Source organism: Rhipicephalus microplus, chromosome 4 (assembly GCF_043290135.1).
Source record: "Rhipicephalus microplus isolate Deutch F79 chromosome 4, USDA_Rmic, whole genome shotgun sequence".
NCBI lineage: Eukaryota > Metazoa > Arthropoda > Arachnida > Ixodida > Ixodidae > Rhipicephalus > Rhipicephalus microplus.
The window spans coordinates 50,462,494-50,482,046 of record NC_134703.1 but is presented as its reverse complement, the minus strand read 5'-3'; the positions used below and the strand labels follow the sequence as shown (position 1 = coordinate 50,482,046).

Sequence of the window (19,553 nt, the reverse complement as noted above, 5' to 3'; positions counted from 1 at the left end):
ATCAATGCCGCTGAAATTTGATTTATTCACCGTCTTTTCTTGTCTGTACAATAAGGCATGCCCACATACGATGTGTTAGCGGTTACCCGATTTCATGATTTTCTAAACGAGGTATACGTGACCGCACATGCGGTACGTTGCTGCAGACTGGTTGGGTGCCAGTGTTGGACGACAATTGTTTTAAGAAAGTATCTTTCTAACACTTCTCGAGCATACGCCAGCATACATTTGCAGGACTCGTGTTGTGCTTGGCTTGTAAGATTACATTTCTGGTGACATGGGTGTTGAAAGGTGGCTGCAAAAGGAGAGGGGCCCCTGCCCCCTCAAGCCACATGCCCACTTGCTCCTAGAGTTACTGTATATGCTCCCTTACTGTATATGCTACCTAAAAGTATCGTATACAGTAACTCTACTTGCTCCTACCCACGCTACACCAGTGTTGCACGCCTTTCAACACTTCTCAGGCTGTGATGCATGATGGATTTGCACCCCACAAGACAAAATCCTACTGCCGCCTATGTTCAGAAGATATCAAAGAAAATTCGGCACTTCAATACACGCCAATTTTTTACTCGCTTGGTGGATTTTTCATTTAACGGTTGTGGCTGGCGTCCGTGATCGCCTGGCACTATGTAGCTCTCGCCTATCGGTGCTCCGTCATCTGACTCCTTCGACCGTGTCCCCACCTTTTTAGGGGCGAAGCTCCTTATAGCGGCGCCCGTTCATTCCTAGTAGTCGTAGTAGTAGTGTGTAACCAGTCTTACATTTTGGTGGTGCCGGTGGGAGATTTCTTCTGTGCGTTGTTGAACAATAAAAAATTCGCAGCGTGCGCGTTAACTAAAAGCCTAATTCTCCTGTCTCTCATTCTCCCTTAGCAGCCATTGGCATGTACATTGAGCCCTATCTGACAAGAAAGGGTTGCTGCGTTATACTCGCTGGGCGTAACCTCCTTGGTTTTAGAAAGGATTAGCGAGCGTTGGTCCGCGGTGCCATAAATACAGTGAACTAGTATATACCATGAACTCGAGGTGGTTAAAGGTGGGAAGTGGACCCGAAGCGCAGGCCGTAAGAAAGTGTGCGTGTGCCTCCTCTCGTTCAGTCCTTGGAATGTCCGCTGGATGGCGGTTCTTCTATATGAGGAATATATGATGAAAAGTTGCGAGATGGTAGTACTTGTAGTGTTGAATGGGTGGACGAATGGACACACAGACAGATGCATGGAAGGACGCACGGATGGCTGCACGGACGGATGGACGCATGGACGGACGCGGGAGCGGATGCATGGACGAACGCAGGGATGGACGCACAGATGGACGTGCGGACGCACGAACAGATGCACGCACGGACGGGCGGGTGGACACACGGACGGCCACACAGACGCACGCATGGACAGACGGAAGCAAGAACGAATGGACGGACGGATGCTTCACCCCACTCTCCATCATTCACTCCGTGGATATGCTGCCATTTTTTTCTTTTCTCTCAAACTTTAATTCTCTCACACACACTTTTAATCCCTCTTTATCCCCTGCCTTGTGAGTTACTGCTGAGTTGTCACACTCGGCTGCAGATAGTTGCGGGCCTTACTTTTCTTTGTACTTTCTGTCCTTATAATTATATTGGTTCAAAGGGCCTTGAAAAACACCCGGTAGCATCAAAATAATTATTCACAAATTTGATAGTGTCTTCTATGCCGCTTCTATTTATCTGAAATTTAAGCGTATTCTGTTCGATACAAAACAGAAAAAGAGAAGCACAAGACCACTGCTGTATATGATATCATTCTATATTGCCAGAGCTGTATGGTGCAGGGCACGTGTACTTCTCTTGGGGACAAATTTGTGCGATTCAACCACAAGGCTATTTCATTCTACGACAGTCTATCGTCCTGGCCTTGTGCAACCCAAGAAATGGGGTGATCGTGCTGATCGAGGGCCATTTCGCAAAATACACCCGCTCTCGCAAGCCCACTCCTGGGCATTGCCTCAGGAGGCACTGTATGTAAGATCGAAGATCTTGAAATCTCAGTGCCTTTTCTCCTTGTCCAGACCATTGGTGCCCATACGAAGTAGCATTCCCGCCGGCAATCTCCGAAGCCATTCTTTCTAGCATGCGTCATGAAACACTGACGTGTCTTGAGAAAGTGGGTGCAGAGAGAAGTTCGCTGAAGTGGCCGCAGTTTCTTGTACTGAGGGAACGTTCGGTAAGGCTAAAAGCTAGGAAGAAAGAATGGGGCGTGAGAAGGAATTAGGCTAACAGTCTTCTAGCAGCGCACGAAAACAAGCATGACAAAAACAAGTTGGAATGAAGAAACTGTGGTGTGACCGTAAGGGCTTTTGCTAATACTTCCAGACTTAATATTTTCTAGATATAATATTATGCCGAAGCACGTTTACTGGCAGACACTCGCCACAGTAGCCTAATGGCGGCTTCCTTGCTGAAGACTAGCTTTCCATCACAATCACCACCTATGTTATTCTTTCAAATATCCTAAATTTTACGCATAAACATGCTCAAGTGAAGTGCACAAGCGAAAGAAAAACGAGTCTTCATTGCCTACTTTGCGACCGAGGACCAGCCATCGTCAGGACGTACACGCACATACCGTCATAAATAAGGACATGTCCTTATTTAAGACGTATACGCATTAAAGTCTGCTACATTACAGCCGTACGCGTGTATGCCCTCACGAAGGCTGGTTCTCGGCTGAAACGTAAGGTCGTTCGCTGGTCCACTTCCCTTGGGCACCTACAATACTACCGAATCCAGGACGACCATCAAGGGCTACAACATTTTCGGGCCGTTCCTCCACGGTGTCACTCATAACGGTGCCATGACTCTGGAATGTAAAACCCCAATAATTATTGCGATTCTATCCGACCTTAACGCCTTGTGGTTGTACAACGCAGTCTAAAAAGAGCGAGAGAAGAAAAAAAATTAGCACTTCGGACTCATTTATCTTGTTCGTTTAGGCACCAAGAAAGTGCTCGACTGAAGAAGATTGTCATTGCTTAACGCACTGCTAGACTGGTCGAGCAAAGCAGGACTTCTGTTTTTTCTCTCTCTCTCTCTCTCTTCTCGGGCTTTTGCTTGCCCATCACTGAAATAATTTTCCCGTACTCGGTGCTACCTAACGAGGACAGGGCGCGGCAACGACGTGTCATCAGTGTCCAACATTCCCTTTCCCCTGCTCTTCTTTATCACAAGACCGAAGCACACCCTGCTTCGTGCCGGTGCTATTCAAGCAGAAGCAGTCGATGGTGAGACAGCGCCGAGAGGAGGAGAAGCAGCGTGAGGGGGTTAGCACAGTTAATTGTGATTTTTGGGCCGGTGACGAGCTGAGTAATTTACTCTCTGGATCGGTTCTACGTGCTTACATTAAGATGAATCCTCTTTCGGGGTCGGCTATGCACACCACGTACGGTCCGAGATGCCTCAAGATGCCTCGAGGAGTTTTGTTTAATCTTTCAGGGAAACACTCTTGGCACTCACAGCAGCAGCAGCGTTATCTCTTCGCAGTAATTATTTCCTTATATGAGGTGCGTGCACGTGTCTCATTTGTTGTTGTTTTTTTTGTTCTTTTTCCTGCAATCTTACGTCCGGTTGTGCTCAAAACTGTGGCCAATGATCTTCTTCTTGATGATGGGTTTGGCTCAAGTTATTTGTTCGCAAAAAAAAAGTGAGTAGTGCACCCAAATACACAATAGCCCAGAATGACTTCGAGCTGCCTTAATTAATCAAAAGCGGCATCACTAAACATCTACTGTTAAGGAAGCTCTCAAGCTACGGTGCATAGTAGGCCTAATTTAGTCCCTTCTACTTGTATTCGTTGGCCTTTGGTATGTCTAGTTACGCTATAAAAACGTATGCTGTTTTTTGGGAGTTACTTGTGTGTGGTGGGAAGAAGAGGTGTTGTGAGGGTGTACGTATTGTTTTCTTATAGTTTAGTATTTCAATCGTGGAAAAAAAAACTATATATTCAAGCCTCGACCACTGCTGTGTTAAACAGACGATCTGATCAAGGTTTCAGTGCACATGCACATGTCATATGTCCTCAATTAAAGCCTTCTCCTTCAATTAGTGAGTTTTCTAGTTAGATCAGCTTGTAGTGTCGAGCGGCAGCGTATTTTACTTAACTGATGGTTTTGACGTTTAACATCATCGCCAACATCCATAATAAAGACGCACGTTGGCCTTCTTTTTCAGTAGTGCACAGGGTTTCCTTTCAGGAGTGAGGGGCAAGGTTTACCGTCTCCCTTATCATATCAATCTATGGGGCAGATCTTGATGACCCACTTTTATGTGACTAGTCCCCTTCTCGGCCCCCATTGTTCTTCCATGCGCATGCCTATGAATGTGATGTCGCACTTCACAGATGTTGTTGCACAAAAGAAGCACCAGCTACACCTTACCTCCTCCCCCCTTCTTTCGCTTATTAGATAAAACTATGGGGCAGACCTTCAGGACACCCTGTTGTGTGACTAGTCCCCTGTCTTCCTCATTTGTTCTTTCATGTGCATGCCTATGGATGTGATGTTGCACTCCACAGATGTTGTTGCACGAAAGAAACACCAGCTACTCCTTAGCTCTTGAATCCGTTGAAGATACAACATATGGGGTGAAAAATGCCGTAACGTTCTCACAGTAACACAAGGCTGATTCGAAGGATACCGATCAAAGAACATGTTTTTTTTACCATTGTTTTTGAAGGGGTTTCGAATGATAGAAACAGAGCGAGTTCCAGTTACACAACAGCAATTAAAAGGTAGCATTGAATGCACAAAGAAACCTCGAGATCATCAAGTGATCGCTGGAGAGGGGCGTGTTTCACGCCTCGCAACGATAATAGCTCAGTGGCGGAGAAATTTACTGTCGACCGATGTGGTGGCGCATTTTAACATTCTCGTGGATGTCGCTGGTGCCTGGGAGACTTTCGGGTTTACATCATCGCGGGCTGACGTGAAATGACACTGGTCGGAAAAGTAAACTGGAACGAAGAATGGGCAAAGAGAAAAAGGCTAAACGGGAATAAAGAAGCAGTCGCCATGGTAACGGCAAGCCGCAAGAAAATACTGTGGTGGTCTGTCTGCTTCCGGGCCATCACATATATTGAGGCGCATAGTAAAAAAAGAAACATACAGACCCATGGCCTGACCCTTATCTGCGGTCTTCTTTTGATTTCTCCAAGCCTTCTTCAATTTGTTTGAACGAAAACTTTCGACAAGGAGACAGAGCAGCCAGAATACACGTGGTGTGTGTGAGGGAGAAAAAGAGAGAGAGAGTAAGGGATAGACACAGTAAGGGAGTGAGCGTAAGATAGTGCAGGAAAGATAAATATAAAACGATAGTAAATAAAACGGAGGTTAAAGCCCTTAGCCTGTTTACCTTTGCGATCAGGACATTGCAAACAGCACCGAGAATTTAAAGCAGCGCACTCCCTCCTATTTGGTGTCGAGCACGTCCCTGTCGTTCCTTCTCAATGTTCTTATCGGTCATAGCGGAAAACATAAAATGTCCGCAGCGTAAAAGACTCCTTGGTTGATCAAAATAACTGGTATTGTTTTTCTCTTTTCGTTTCCTCGGGAATTCTACTTCGCGTTGCTTCGTTATAGCGCTACGGCCTTGCAATGGCGTGGGAAGCTTATGCTTGTGACGTGACAAGTATACTGTTCCTACCACGCGAAGTGTTTTGCGAGTTGGCGCCAGTGGAAAGCTTTAACTTCCTTCGCGAAAGCTGTTGCCTTTATGACTATGAGCAACAGACTCCATGGAACGCTGTCTGTAGGGTTTACGCTTTGTGCAACGCAGCCATTTCATCTGGTTCAGTAAACGTGCCTGTGTTACGGGAGAAATAAAAGGCTGCTCCTATTTATGTTTAGCTTATGCATATGTTGGAACAAGCAGTCCCAGCAGGAAAGAAAAGACTGCATGTACAGCATTACAATTCTGGAGAGTGTGAGGAGGCTTGCGATTCAACATAGCAATACAAAAAATCACTTTCAAAAATATTACTGTGAAGACAACACTGCTAGACAGAAAACTAAAGCAAAAAGTGGATGAACTAATAGTAGGACAGACTCAGCGAATCCATTTACGTGGGTCTAAATTATTTTATAAAAGCACATGAACTTGCTGAGGAGATGTGAGCAATATATTTTAATTTACCATGTTTATATCAAAGCTAGCCATAATCTCAGCCCCCAGATACTCCCACAAATCCCTCTTTGCCGTTCACGTTGTATTGTTCGAATCTCACAGGACAAAGTTGAAAGCTGTCGCCAATGGCGCGTGTGGAAAAACTTCGATAATGCATAAAACTTATATGCATAAAAATATTTTTGAATAATTCTGCCAGCGGCAATGTATATCTGAAACGTACTGTATGCTCCGTTTTACCATGCGCTGAAATATGCGGCGGATCGCTTGCCTAATTATTTGTGTCGGCGCGCAGAAAAGCATAGCGTACAATGGCAGGCACAACTGGCAAAATGATGAACAGTATACCAGTGAGAGGGCTACAACATCAAATATTTTAATTTTGATTTATCCGTACGGGTTGGTAACCCATGTTGCTATATTAGACTGATTGAATTTTTTCCATGGCAGACGATGCTTCAAGGGGGTTTTGTTAATGCTTCCAACCGTTCTATTACTCTCATCGTTCGCTGGTGTTCATGTATTACAACTATGCAACACTATGCACTATGCACTATGCGACAATGTTCTTTGAATACATTAAGTTTTACGTCGACACGTCTAGCCTACAACAGAACTTACACTAGAAAGCTTTGTTGACACAAATAAACTACCTGCATAATTTGCGGTTGCATGTTGCACTAAAACGCAATGTGCGATAGACTTTTATGCCTTGTCCTTACAGCCACGCAGACATAACGTCTCTTACTCTGTGTTAACAAACATATTTTGCATTTCGCAAGGAAAATAAAACTAAAACACTCATTTTCTTTCAATATTTATCCTGTTCGCTCTCGAAAGCCACAACATGTGGAGACGCTATAAGTGTGACAGTGGGTGCTGCATTCCTTCCAATGAAGAGCTCTTGTACTCTTGTTCCTATACGTTTAATTTTGGTCTCTTTCTGATATCTCTTTTTTATTCCTCTCTTTTCTAAAAATAACTAAGTAGAACTGAAAATACACTGTAAAAATGCCGCCCGGCAAAGAAAAACTAGTAAAAAATCAACAACGAATAGCTCCTTTGGGAACAGTAGAACTACGAACGTTGAATTAAAAAGACACCGTTATAAAACTTGGCATGGGCGCATCAACGAGATGTTCAGTTTTCTTTTATTTTGAGAACTGCTGTGGCGGACGTGAGTTGCATGATGGTGTACTCGAACACCCTGTGATTGCTGTGTGTGCCATTTCCTCAAAATTTCTTTTTACTGAAACATTTTGATAACTAACACGCAGGAGTCACGTAGCGAATGTAGAACGCCCGATAAAACAACGGTGAAGTGTCTCCAGAAAACACATAAACGACTTCCTTTCTTTTTTTTTGTTTCGCTTCCACCGTGCCCCGTTTTCCCCGGTATCTCCATTTTATGGTTGGTTCCTGATTCTATACCAAATATATTTTTTTCAGGTCAAAACAACATCTGCATGAATTTTCCGCGTACTACTGTGTCGAAAATACCGGTTATTCATTTCGGAAGCAATGCAAACGCAATAAAACACGCGGGAAAGCATCGTTTCATTATTGTTTTTATTGCGACATAGACTTGTTCCTAGGACCAATTGTTTTGTGCAGATATGTATATTCAATGTTCACTGTAAGATCGGTGGTGTGTTTTAAGTGAAGAAGTGTCTTCTAGAATATGTAGTCGTTAATCCAGTGGTTATAACTCGTTGTGTTGTAGCAAAAGCTGGCTTGCAAGACGGGACGGGATAGTCCCGACTGTAACCGGCTGCATGTTCATAAAAGATAGAATGCATCTGCTGGCGTACATGAAGCGGTACAGTACAAACACTTATCACCAACTGGTAAACGTAACAGCCGGTGTAAGGGCCACCACTGCCCGGAACCTCCTAAGCACGACTTCCTCTGCCCTAGTATGGTAGATGGGGAGAGTGCAGACTCACGGTGGAATAAGAGCACGTGTATCCTGCTGTAGAATATTTTTACGGGCATGGAGTGATTTTAGGGGTTGAGGTGGAACAGGAATAAATGGAAGGTTTGTATTAAGTAGGCAGTGGGTCTGCTGGTATGCGGCATTATTGTGAAGCTTAGCAGTATGGTCTTGAATCAAGTGTACCCTGACGCAAGTAGCTGTACTGCTGTTCATCCTATGAATCGCCACGCAGGTTTCCATAGCCTTGTGAACTTCGTCCAGCACCAGGATAACTCCTAAGAAATTATTGGATAAGTCAATTTGCTCATTAGTAGGTGGCTTAGAGGCGGCATCCCGCACTATTTCATGGATGGCTTGAAGATCTCTTATAAGAGGGATGGCTTTCGTAGATATATAACGTAGGTGACTACTGAGAAAATTATGCGTATAGTACTAAATATGAATGTCCTCCTGCTGTCTTGTAGGATATCAGCACCTGTACAGACTTTGGAGGTGTTAGCGCATGGTGCTTCGATAATTAAATATTCGTCAATAATAGGTGATGTATCACTGCGCCATAACAATGTTGTCTTATTAGACGTTAAGATGCTGAATCCTCGAGAAGGCATGGTATCGAGCTGGTTGCCAATGCAAAAACCACGTTGAAAGTGGGCATGTAACCCAACAACAACATGAAGATGTTGCTTTTTTTTATTTCGCGGGCTTTTTTCTTTTGTTTGGATGACAATAATGTCTTTTCACCATTTATGACATGCTTGTGAAGTAAAGGTTGCGCCTCTTAGAACGTTACTTATGATCAGAGTGATCACTTGTTTAGTCTTGCGAAAGGTGTGCAAGGTTGATGCGTATTACGTCACATTTCATTTTAACAGCGACGATGTGAAAGCTAGCCATAATGCGTGTGTGCGGGCTATCAGAAAACCATCATCATCATGAACGGGTATGTGCCAGAGAAATTGAACGAATCCCACCACTCGGTGCTGGTTCACTAAGGCAACAGTGAGCCCTATCAAAAGTGCCAGGGAAGACAGGAAAACCGCGAGCACTTAGGCTACACCGAGAGGATTCTAGGGAACAGGAAGGGCCATGAAGGCTGCGATTATATAGCCTTCAAAGCGATGAAAGGCCTACGTTCAGCGATGACGCGTTCGTAGAGCTTTGATAAGTGCGAACGTTTGGTTTCAGTGTATGTTTCTGTCTTTGGAAATTGGGCATCTGTGCCAGATTCTGACTCTCAGCGGTTCAATTTTAACCTCTCCGCGCTGAGAATGAACGAAGAAACGACATGCATCACTTAGCTAGGGACTATAAAATGAACCAATACGCAATCATATTAGCTTTCAAGATCGTCCAGTTTTGCTGTTTCAAGCTTCACTTAAAAAGAAGAAGAAAAAAAACGCTTGCTTTTCTAAGACTGTGCAAAGCATTTTGCGAAAACGTATCGTACAAAAATACTTTTTTATGCAGCTCTGCATAAAAAGTATTCGAACAGCATATGTGAATTACGGCATTTTTATTGCACATTCATCTATCTGTATTGAACATCAGCGTGATCTAGATGTGCCGTAACTGAATGAAATAGAGACCGTGAAGGTGTTCAGTCGTGTATAATATGCATAACCAGTGCAGGCCACGGTTCTCCTATGTACGCTTTGCTATGTTGGCGTACGCACATGTAAATGTAATATGGCATGATCTTAGATAGCACCTAGTGGTTCCCATATCTAAATAACTCCAGACGCATGAAAAAAGGCAACGACGACGGGGATAATAATAAGAAGAAAAGTCACAGCGTCGGGACAAATGTAATAAACAAAGAAACGTGAAGCCAGATTGGTTTACCTTCTCTTCAGCCTGCGTGAGGGGATGTCATTAGTTAAAAGCAAAATATACCATCGTGAAAAAAAACAGCACTTTGCGTGAAAAACGTTCTTTCGACACTCCAAGCCGAAAGTCAAGCAGGACATGAGCAGCAGAAGACGGTGGACAGGCGCTGTTATTAGCGTAGTCGATGTCAGCCTTGTTAGCGCGGCATTGCGCAAGTGGTGTTCCACTCCTGTGCAAGTCCCCGGTGGTCTTCGGAAGAATATTGGCGCAACATTGCGTCGGCGTGGTCGTTAGAAAGACTTGGCGTTGACGACTCGCGTTCGCGCCAAAATCCCTTCTCGCCCTTTACTGTGATAAAAGAAAGCCATTTGCGCGACTTGGCGTTATAGACTGTTTTCTTCTTCTTTTGCGTTTGATTACATTTTCCGCCTGCTCAATACGTCCCACCCGTAGCAGGTCAGGAACGATTCGGGGAATGAGTAACTTGACAGAATGACTTTGATTATCGATGAACATCACAGTCATATTGAGTTCAAGGTTGAAAGAATCCCTTAGGTATGCTGTTTCTTTAGTTTTATATATCAGTAACTCCCCCCCCCCCCCCACCAAATATGGCAAGATGCTTCTAAACAGAGATGTCATAATGTAACTTCAAATCTCGCATACTACAGCCTCACTTATTAAAATTTTTATTTGATAATGTTCGTTAAATGATGCCTAATGCTGCCTAACGTTAACTAAAATTTTCCCCGTGGTCTCTAGTGCGTGATAAATGATGGTAGGGGTTGACTAATATTCGTTCAAATTAGCTTCTTCTTGAAAAATAACAAAATGGTCTGGTTTTTATATTTTGCGTCATGCAATCAAAGTTGTATGCTTAATCTGCTGGCAAACTGCTAGCCAACTCACGCATAACTATCACTTCAATTATTCCTGGAGCTTTATATACACCTCAAAGCAAACATATGGCTGCGATAGAAGCATCATTGGAGAGGTTCGGGTTAACGTTTTAAACACCTGGGTTCTCTTTAGCTTATATTGAGTGCTTAAGCACTCAATTCTATGCTAGTGCACTGTGCTTAAGCTTGGCTGGTCTTCTACAGTGTGAGTGCATTGACTTAAGCTTGAGTGCACGTGCACTGCTGAGTTCTTCATTTTTTTATTTTCCACTTCAGACCCTTTGAAAAACCGGCAAACGCGTCTTTTAAACAAACCCGGGACATCTACGGCAGTACAGCACAGAGGCGGCTTTGACTACATGGGCGTTCATCGGCTATGGTTGATGACTTTTGTGCGGCTCGAATTTTCTGCTTAAAGTTTCACGTCTCTAAAATTAGCTTAGAATACCAATCGCTAAGTCATCAAAGAACATTGCTTTGTGCATACATGACCGGGAGTATAATAAGCGACGTGCTCTGGTCTCCCTGTTTTAGACCGTGCTCTAATTTATGTTCCTGCTATCAATTGTCTGATGTTATTGAGGCACCGAGTGCTGTGCGTGCGCAGTATACTCAATAGCGAGAAAGGTCCTATTTAACCAAGTATTCTTACTTCGTAATGTATTAATATGTAACCTTCATATTTAAAGTGCAGTCTTGAAGTGTGCCAGAAATAAATACTCAATAATTGCTGCCATGAACTTGCTTCATTATTGTCAAGCGTCAGATATAAAATTGTGTGCAATGATGTTTTATAATTGCGGATTAAAAAAACTACAGCGTACAATAATTAGATTGGGAACACATCAGAGTGCTTTCTAATGGACATTGTACAATGAAGCGAATTACAGTTTCAATAGGCGCCCCCGAATACCGACTGCTTTCAATCGTATTTTATGCTGTGCCATGTTACAGAACCCTAACACAGGCAGAATTTAATCAGAAGAATCGCCCGCGACGGGGGCACATTGGTTGGCTTGAACCCTTTCATCACCTACATTAGCCCTCGCGTTATGTTACGAGTGCTTGCTGCTAGGTGTCAGTATCTATGACGAGAGCACGCAAAATAGTGCAACAAAGGCGTCCAGAGGAGAGGCGAGCTTCATAAATTCCACTGTTAGGTGGGCTCGATCGCTAACTGGTGTGTCATGTGTGCTGATGGGAAATGCATGACGTGGCCGACATCAAGAAACAATTTCTGCACGCAAGCTGTGTATATTTCTCAAGAGTGCTGAACCACCATGCCAGTGGACATTTCGTATGATTTATTAGAAGGGTGTCGCAAGCCCAACGGCTAATTCTTCAGATGTCGTGCGAGTGTACTTCAATATTATGGCTCTAATATATTGCCATCAGTGGTATGTGTACGTCATGAAAAGGTATAGAAAATGATAACATGAAACATCGCAAACTATGTATCTGGTTTCTCTCAGTCATTTGATGATCCTCGTGAGAAAAAGAGGATAGCTATAGTAAGCACCTGATAGCACTTATAGCAGGCAATTTCGAAAATTCAGGAATTACGGATTGAATTGGATGTTACTGACAATTAGTGAGACACTGTGTGATTAGCCAAGTATAATGAGAGAGAGTTTAAGAGATTAGAAGACGATGGGACGTGTAGCCTAGCGCGATTACACAGCCATGTTAGTGCAATCCCAGGTGACAGCGTATTTGCCGTAAGGACACCAGAAAAAAAAAAACGTAATCGTGGTCTAGAGCAACTTCATAATGCCGCATGGGAAACCTAAGCCCCTGCTCTGCTGATTAGTGAAAGCGGTTTTCTTCTTTCTTTTGTTCGTGCTGATGTCATCGACTGCCTCGCAAGCCCGACGGAAAGAAAACACGGTCAAAGAATTATGTCGTGCATGCAAGGATTTAGCAAGCAAGTTCTGTCAGCATCCAAGTAAAGTCTTATATTTATTGCCACCAGATGGAGAACTTTTATATGTTGAACTTTTTTTCTGTTTTTCCCAACTGCTATGACATATTGCTACATTATAGTATATAAGTGCGTAAAACCATATCGCTAAGGTCTTAACCTTTTTCGCTGCAATTAGCAAAAAGACGCTTTTGTGTTATTTTTGCAGAAATTACTTGGGCTCGCGCATGGACGGCTAGAACTGACCCATCACAAATCGTTGCCTTGATTCCTAAACTATGTCGAGCTCAAATTCCTTGTGCTGAGGAACGTGCAGTACACCTTAGAAAATGCGATACTATTCAAAACATTCAAGTGACTTTTGGTTCCAATCAGTATTTTACAGGGAGCACCAGAATACAGTGAGGAGAGCTTGATAAAAGTGGAGGAGGAGGAGGAAGAAAGTTTAAGCGGAAAGACAGGGAGGTTAGCCAGTTCTTAGACCGGCTGGCTACTCTGTGCTGGGGAAAGGGGTGAGGGGAATGAAAGATGTTAAAAAGAAATGTTGCGAAGGGAGAGAGAAATTACAACAAAATATTGCGACAGAGGAAAGGCAACATCAAAGAGTGTAAGACACTAAAGTGTGTCTCTGAGGCCAGTTGTCCGCAAAAAGCGCAGCAAAGCTTTCAAAGCCTTCTGGGCTGAGGATGGGCTCGGCCAATGACCCAGAATCCTTTGTACCGACAAAGGCCGATCATCCAGTCTATCCAGAGCTGCAGTGAGTTCTTGTCTTTGCGCGTTGAAATAAGTGCACTCACACAGAAGGTGCGCGATGGTTTCTTCGCAGCTGCAGTAAGTGCATGTAGGAGAGCTGGCCATTCCAATGAGATAAGAGTATTTAGCGGCATATATGATGCGTGAGTGATCTGACGTACAGTGAAATAAATATGCGTGTACGCTGATACAGCATGAATATTATTCATTGGTATAAAAAGTTGATTATTAGCGTCCTTCTCAAAGGGCCCGTCAACAGGCTCCGGCTTTTCTTTTATTCCAAACAAGCTCGGTAATCGGTAGAGTAGACAGCAGCGATCACGTTTTCAAAACTTACAGCGGTGCGCGCCGCCCAAGGCCTCCAATTCGAAAAACAATTCCCGCGCTCCTTTCCTACGCCTGACCAGTCCTTCTTCCAAGTGCAGCGATGCAAAGTCGGTGATGGGCGACTTGACGCAGCAGGCAGCTCATCCATTCGTCTAAACCAGGTATAAACAAACAGCAGTGAAATCAACTACTGTTCTTGTTCCCATCCACAGCTACGACAGCGTTATTCAATCATAGTAGTTTCACAGCTCTGTATAGGCCCCACGTATCGCAATCCAGCCACGTCACTGGCCCAGTTTTTGGGAGTGCGCAGATTGTCGCGCCTCCTGTTGATCAGCACACCCACAATGAAACGCATTGTTTGTGTTGTTTGTTGTTGCTCCCAGATGGGGCGACACATCACTAACTCCAGAAAATTCGAACCAACTCCATTCCGGGTTTTGGAACGCTGTTTCGCCGCTGGTGTGAATAAATAACTCTGCATCTACGAAACTGCCCTTGTTTCTTATATAGCACTGTGGTCATACCATTTAGGCCTCGCAGTTGTCGCGCGTCGCTCAACCAGAGCTCAGCATGGCGCCTGCACGCACGTGCATCATAATCGACACGAGCAACACGGGGAAAAGCATTGCTCCGTTGCGGCTGCAGATCGGGTGACTCGGCTGAGGGAAGCATCGGCACCTGGTAAACAGTGAACAGCCAGAGATCGCAGCAAGCGGAACTGCATAGCGACTGATTGAGTTTGCCGATGTCGTCAATTGCTGACGTCGTGTCACGTCGCTGAAGTGGGCAGTGTCATTACAACGGACTGTGCCTTCCCCTCCATGTAATGGAAAAGGGTGGCAAGGCCACACGAAAAATTGAAACCAGCTGAAGGCAATGTGTTAACCCCTGTAACTTCTTTAATATAGCACGTATAAGCATTATTCTTGCAGTAGCATGATCACGAAGTAAAAGTGCACATATTTCTCTTAATAACATATTTTGAACCTTGGGGTTGTTTACTGGCCCTTTAGTAAACAAAGCGAAAGCCTTTTCACCTTTCTTGTACCTTTATTGAATCCGTCTTTCAACGTTATCCTCACCCACGCCACGTATAATGTTTACTTGAATCTTGCGTTTTGTTTTTGTTCTGTCCATTCAATCACTCTTCGTCGGGTCCAAGCCGCAACCCATTCTCACTCTTCCTGCCCCTCGTGTGGTCCGGCACGGCATTCGGGATCAATCGACTTTGATTAAGTGACAATATTATCTGAAGACGTCACCATGTCTTGATAACTAACGTCAATAATTTAGGCGACCTGTGACGTCGTGTTGACATGGCAAAATCAACCCAGTTCCCACCCCCACACCCTCGACTTTTGACAACAGGGTGCAGCAGCAGTTTCTGTACAAGACGCCGAATTATCAAATCCCCATCTAACTCTGGCGGTGACCTTTGTAATGTATGGTATCTTAACTATCGCCTTAATGAGAACCAACATGCTGTGTGTCTATTGTATCAACTAGCCTTAACAAAATGAAAGTTTAACAAGCTGCCGTCAGTAGGCATCACCAAAAAAAGCCAATGCAAAGGCTGTACACACTTTGCTTGGGTCAACAAGCATGTGAGGATATTTTGTGTCAGATAATGTAATGACAGGGAGCTGTAATAAATATGGTGATATTGAATAGATTTTAATTTAAGCACTGAATAATAAATATTCAATCATTCTATTCGCCCTAGCTTTTAGAAGAGCTTGATGCTTGTTTGAATCAAATGGTGAACTCTATAGTTTATTTTCAAGTAAAAAAACGTTAGACGACTTGAAAAGCATTTATTTGAGAACGATAGGGCATGTATTTTCGAAATAAATTAACAGAGCTATTCTATTTTCGGTTGATATGTCTTTTATTTCGTCCTGAGATCCCATTTTTACTTAATATGTGGCTCTACCAAAAAGTTACCTAACGTTAACAGTGCAAAAATAACACACGGCGGACAGGAAAAAGACGGGGTAGAAAATATTTAAAATCCGCCAATACGGCGTGCCTCGTGATCACACCGTGGTTTTGGCACGAAAAAGCCTACATAAGAATTTATGTTTTAATGAATGGAACATGTTCGTTGAGCTTCTATTCAAAACTATTACTCTATAAATTTTATACAAAGTTACCCTACGAGTTTTTCTGTGGCACCCATGTGTATGTACAACAGGGATAAGCTATGACTTCTGCGTAAACATCTGCTACACTAAGTACAACAGAAAAAGAAAACAAATGGCATAACACAAGGTCTCTAGACTGTTCACGAATACCAAGCTTGGTGAAAGCGGGATGGAGAGAAACATAACATACGTATAAAGCTCATATACGTATCCGTCCTTCTCAGTAACTGACGAGTTGACATATACCTAAGAGAGACTCTGAGTTGAGTCAAATATCATTCCTTCACAGAGAACTGGTATCACGAATCCTGCCCAGTTCATGAATGTGTTTGCTAAACACATTAGATTAACGTCACAAAGACGAAGTGGGCAGCGGATTTTGTTTTAGCCTTGTCTCTTTTCTTTTATGTTTAAGCGTGGGTACCTCGACTGTTGAATTGAAGAGCGACATGTAAAAAAAAAAGCAAAAAGGAAAACCCGACGGTCAACTTTTCTCGCTATTTCTGTCTATGAAAACTAGTCGTGAGGACCTTCATTTGTTCGATCATATTTGAGCTGCTCATTACGGGTCTTCTTTGACGCGTAAGGCTAAGAATATAGAAGCATTACGTAAATCAATTGCCAAAGTGCGTCCCAACTCAGTTCTTTGCTCGTCCTTGCCTTTCACAGTTTCTTCACTTCCTCACAATGTGTTCGCAGCCTTCTATCCTTCATTTTGTTTTTGTATGTTCAACAATACCGACAGGCTGATCAGTCTCGCAGAACTTTCCCTTCGTTTTATGTTGTTACCATGCCTGTTCCTCAGCTTTTTCGATTTGGTAAGAGCGGATATTTCGTGTTGTCGGCGGATGCAGTTTTTTCGCCCAGTTAGTTTGTACGCCATCTTGTACTTCGTCCCAGAACACTTCCTCTCCCGGGATGGTTCCAATTTTTTTCGGGCGCACCTAGTAGTCATCCCTTCTCGCATCCTATATGTTTCAGCTCGTGATTTAGTGTTTGCTTTCACCTCATGGCAGAGTCATCAAATTCTAGTAGGCTATCAAACTGTATATTTATTCGGCATGCCTACCACATATTATTCATTCTCTCTAACAATATTTTATTTAGCTAAGTATAGATGATATATATAAATAGACAAACTAGGGTGCATGAAGTGGAATGCACGTAATGCTACCTGCCTGTACATTAAATAGAACTGTAGTTCTTCTACTTTGAATGCTACAGAGCAGAAACCAGGAGGCTTGCAAAGAGGTTTGAACTTAAATTGAAGACAACGCAGCAGGCAATGAGAATGAAAATGACACGTGTATTCTTGAAAAAGTAGAAACGAGCAGGGGGAGAAAAAAAAACAGGGATGTGAAGGACATATCACTTGAAGTCAAAAAGACAAAGTGGACGTGGGAAGGGCACGTAGCTCGACAAGATAACCGCTCTCATTACGAGTAACACACTGTATTCTGCAAACACGTCAAAGGTAGACTGATTTTTAGGGGGGGGGGGGGGGGGTAGATGAGACTAGGAAGTTTCCGAGTTTATCGTGGCCGTAGCAAGTACAGTACCGGGTATATTGACGGAACACGAAAGAGGCACTTGCCCTGTAGCAAACGTATGAAGCTGCAGCTCATGAATATATTTACCTGCAGAGGGTGAGAGAGTGATGCTGGTTCTTTTTCTAACCAAACATACCTTGGCCATTTCTAACTGTCTACCTGTCTAACCACATGCGTCTCAGTGCTTTCGTGGTAGTTTCATAACAGGAAACGGCATTATTTGAATATGAATTGTCCAACACTTCACGTTGTGCCTGCCTTCGAAAATTGTATGAACCAATAAGAACAGAATTTTATGCCTCAAAAGTATCTGTACTTGCTTTCTAAAACTACCATTTCCAATCAAAAAATGCATTATAAGCGCTTCAATTATTCTCACGTCGTTTTATTTTTTGCTCTTTGAAATATTGTGTTTATATTTTTGTGTACAATATCTGCCTTCATTATTTGGTCATGTCTGTGAGTCTGGCGTTCTAGGTTCTCAAGGCGCAGCTCTTAGACGCCTGTTCCTGCGTCGGACGGAGTTTTCGTGGCGGTTGCCACTACCGTCACTGTCGGTGGTGTAGCCAATACATATAAGAAAAAATTAGAATAAATGCCTACTATTGAGTACACTTTTAACTGTGGTGCTATGCGTGGCAGCCGAGTATTCTATCGCAGAGCCGCACTCGAAACTCATTCGCAAGAAAAAAAAAACAGTACAGGCGTCACGTCGGGCGAGGAATCGCGTTAACCTATGTGATATGACATAGCTGAAGGCCAACATAACAACCCGTTGGCACAAAATGTTAATTAAGAAACGGGAATATGAATTAACGCCTCCCACACACTACATAGTGCTCAGCCATAATTCATCGGCGTCATCAGCCAGACGCAGCATCAACAAATTGCACATATTACTTTAGAGAAGACAAGTGTAGCGAGTGGCTCGCTTATTCAAAGAATGACGAATAATGGCGCAGTGGGCGTGCCCCTACTACACATATATTAAAATTAATGGTGTAGTCGATACCTCGCTCGAAGCCAAAACTTCAAAACACAGTGTGCCTTGCCGCAAAACGAAACTGTGACTGGAATTTGCATTATGCTGTAATAATCGTAGGGGAATTTTATTCATTGATTTTGCTATCACGTTTAAGAAAGTATATATATAGGCAGTAACTTAAAAAGTCTGAGTAATGTAAATTTATACAGCTGAATAGATAAATAAATAAGAACTTCTAAATCAGCAATGAAACGAAAGTTCAGGAATGTTGTATCTGTCTATCAGCTAAATAAAGTAATTGATTTGAACGAGGGTTCAAGATCTGTAGATGAAAAAAAAATATCAAAGCGTTTTGATCGAGTATGTTCGGCAGGTTCTCTACTTTTTTTTGTCAAGAAGGCATCAAAATATAAATGATGAAAATAAAATAGAAGCGTGCAGCATCCCATGCATTTCGATTTCACTGAAATGCCATGTCAGCCCACGTTGCCTCTGACGAGGATCGATAATGGAAACGTCAGTGTTAATATTCAAAGAAAGCAGTCCGATGGGGTCTTCCGCACCGTGAGTGCTGTTTTAGGTAAGGTGCCATTTCACCGCGTCTTAAGACATTTATTCTTTTCATTTTTCGCTCGCTCTGCACAATAACATATTTGTCATGCATTGACATTTTCGTATTCGATTTTACTTCCATTACAGATTACCTGTGGAGATCCAAGGTACGCCGCCACGAATAGAATTCTCGAATGGAACGGCAGGTAGGAGCTTGCTTATCAAAGTGCCAAGTAACGCCACGACGAAACGGAATGAAATGTAAATTGAAACTCAATTTTTGCATTAGAAAAAGGGCTTGCTCTCTTGATTGAATGCATTTATGCAAAGCCCAAAATCTCACAAACACATTCGACGTACCGCAATATGGCTTTCAGATAAAAAATTGAGTTCCTTTCTCTCAAACTACGATGGTAAGATTGGTGACCATCATTGATATCTTATAGCGAATGATGGTTAGCTTAGAGTAAGATCACCAGGCCAGAGACTGTTCATCGAAA

At 43.1% G+C, this 19,553-nt stretch overlaps 1 long non-coding RNA gene across 1 annotated transcript in view; it reads left to right on the top strand.

Moving 5' to 3' along the window:
• Window positions 1-19,553, top strand: part of LOC142814266 (uncharacterized) — a 152,497-nt gene that overhangs the window by 85,329 nt on the left and 47,615 nt on the right. Inside the window, exon 2 of the long non-coding RNA XR_012894893.1 lies at window positions 19,201-19,259. This is a non-coding gene — a long non-coding RNA (uncharacterized LOC142814266). The remainder of the gene's footprint in view (window positions 1-19,200; window positions 19,260-19,553) is intronic.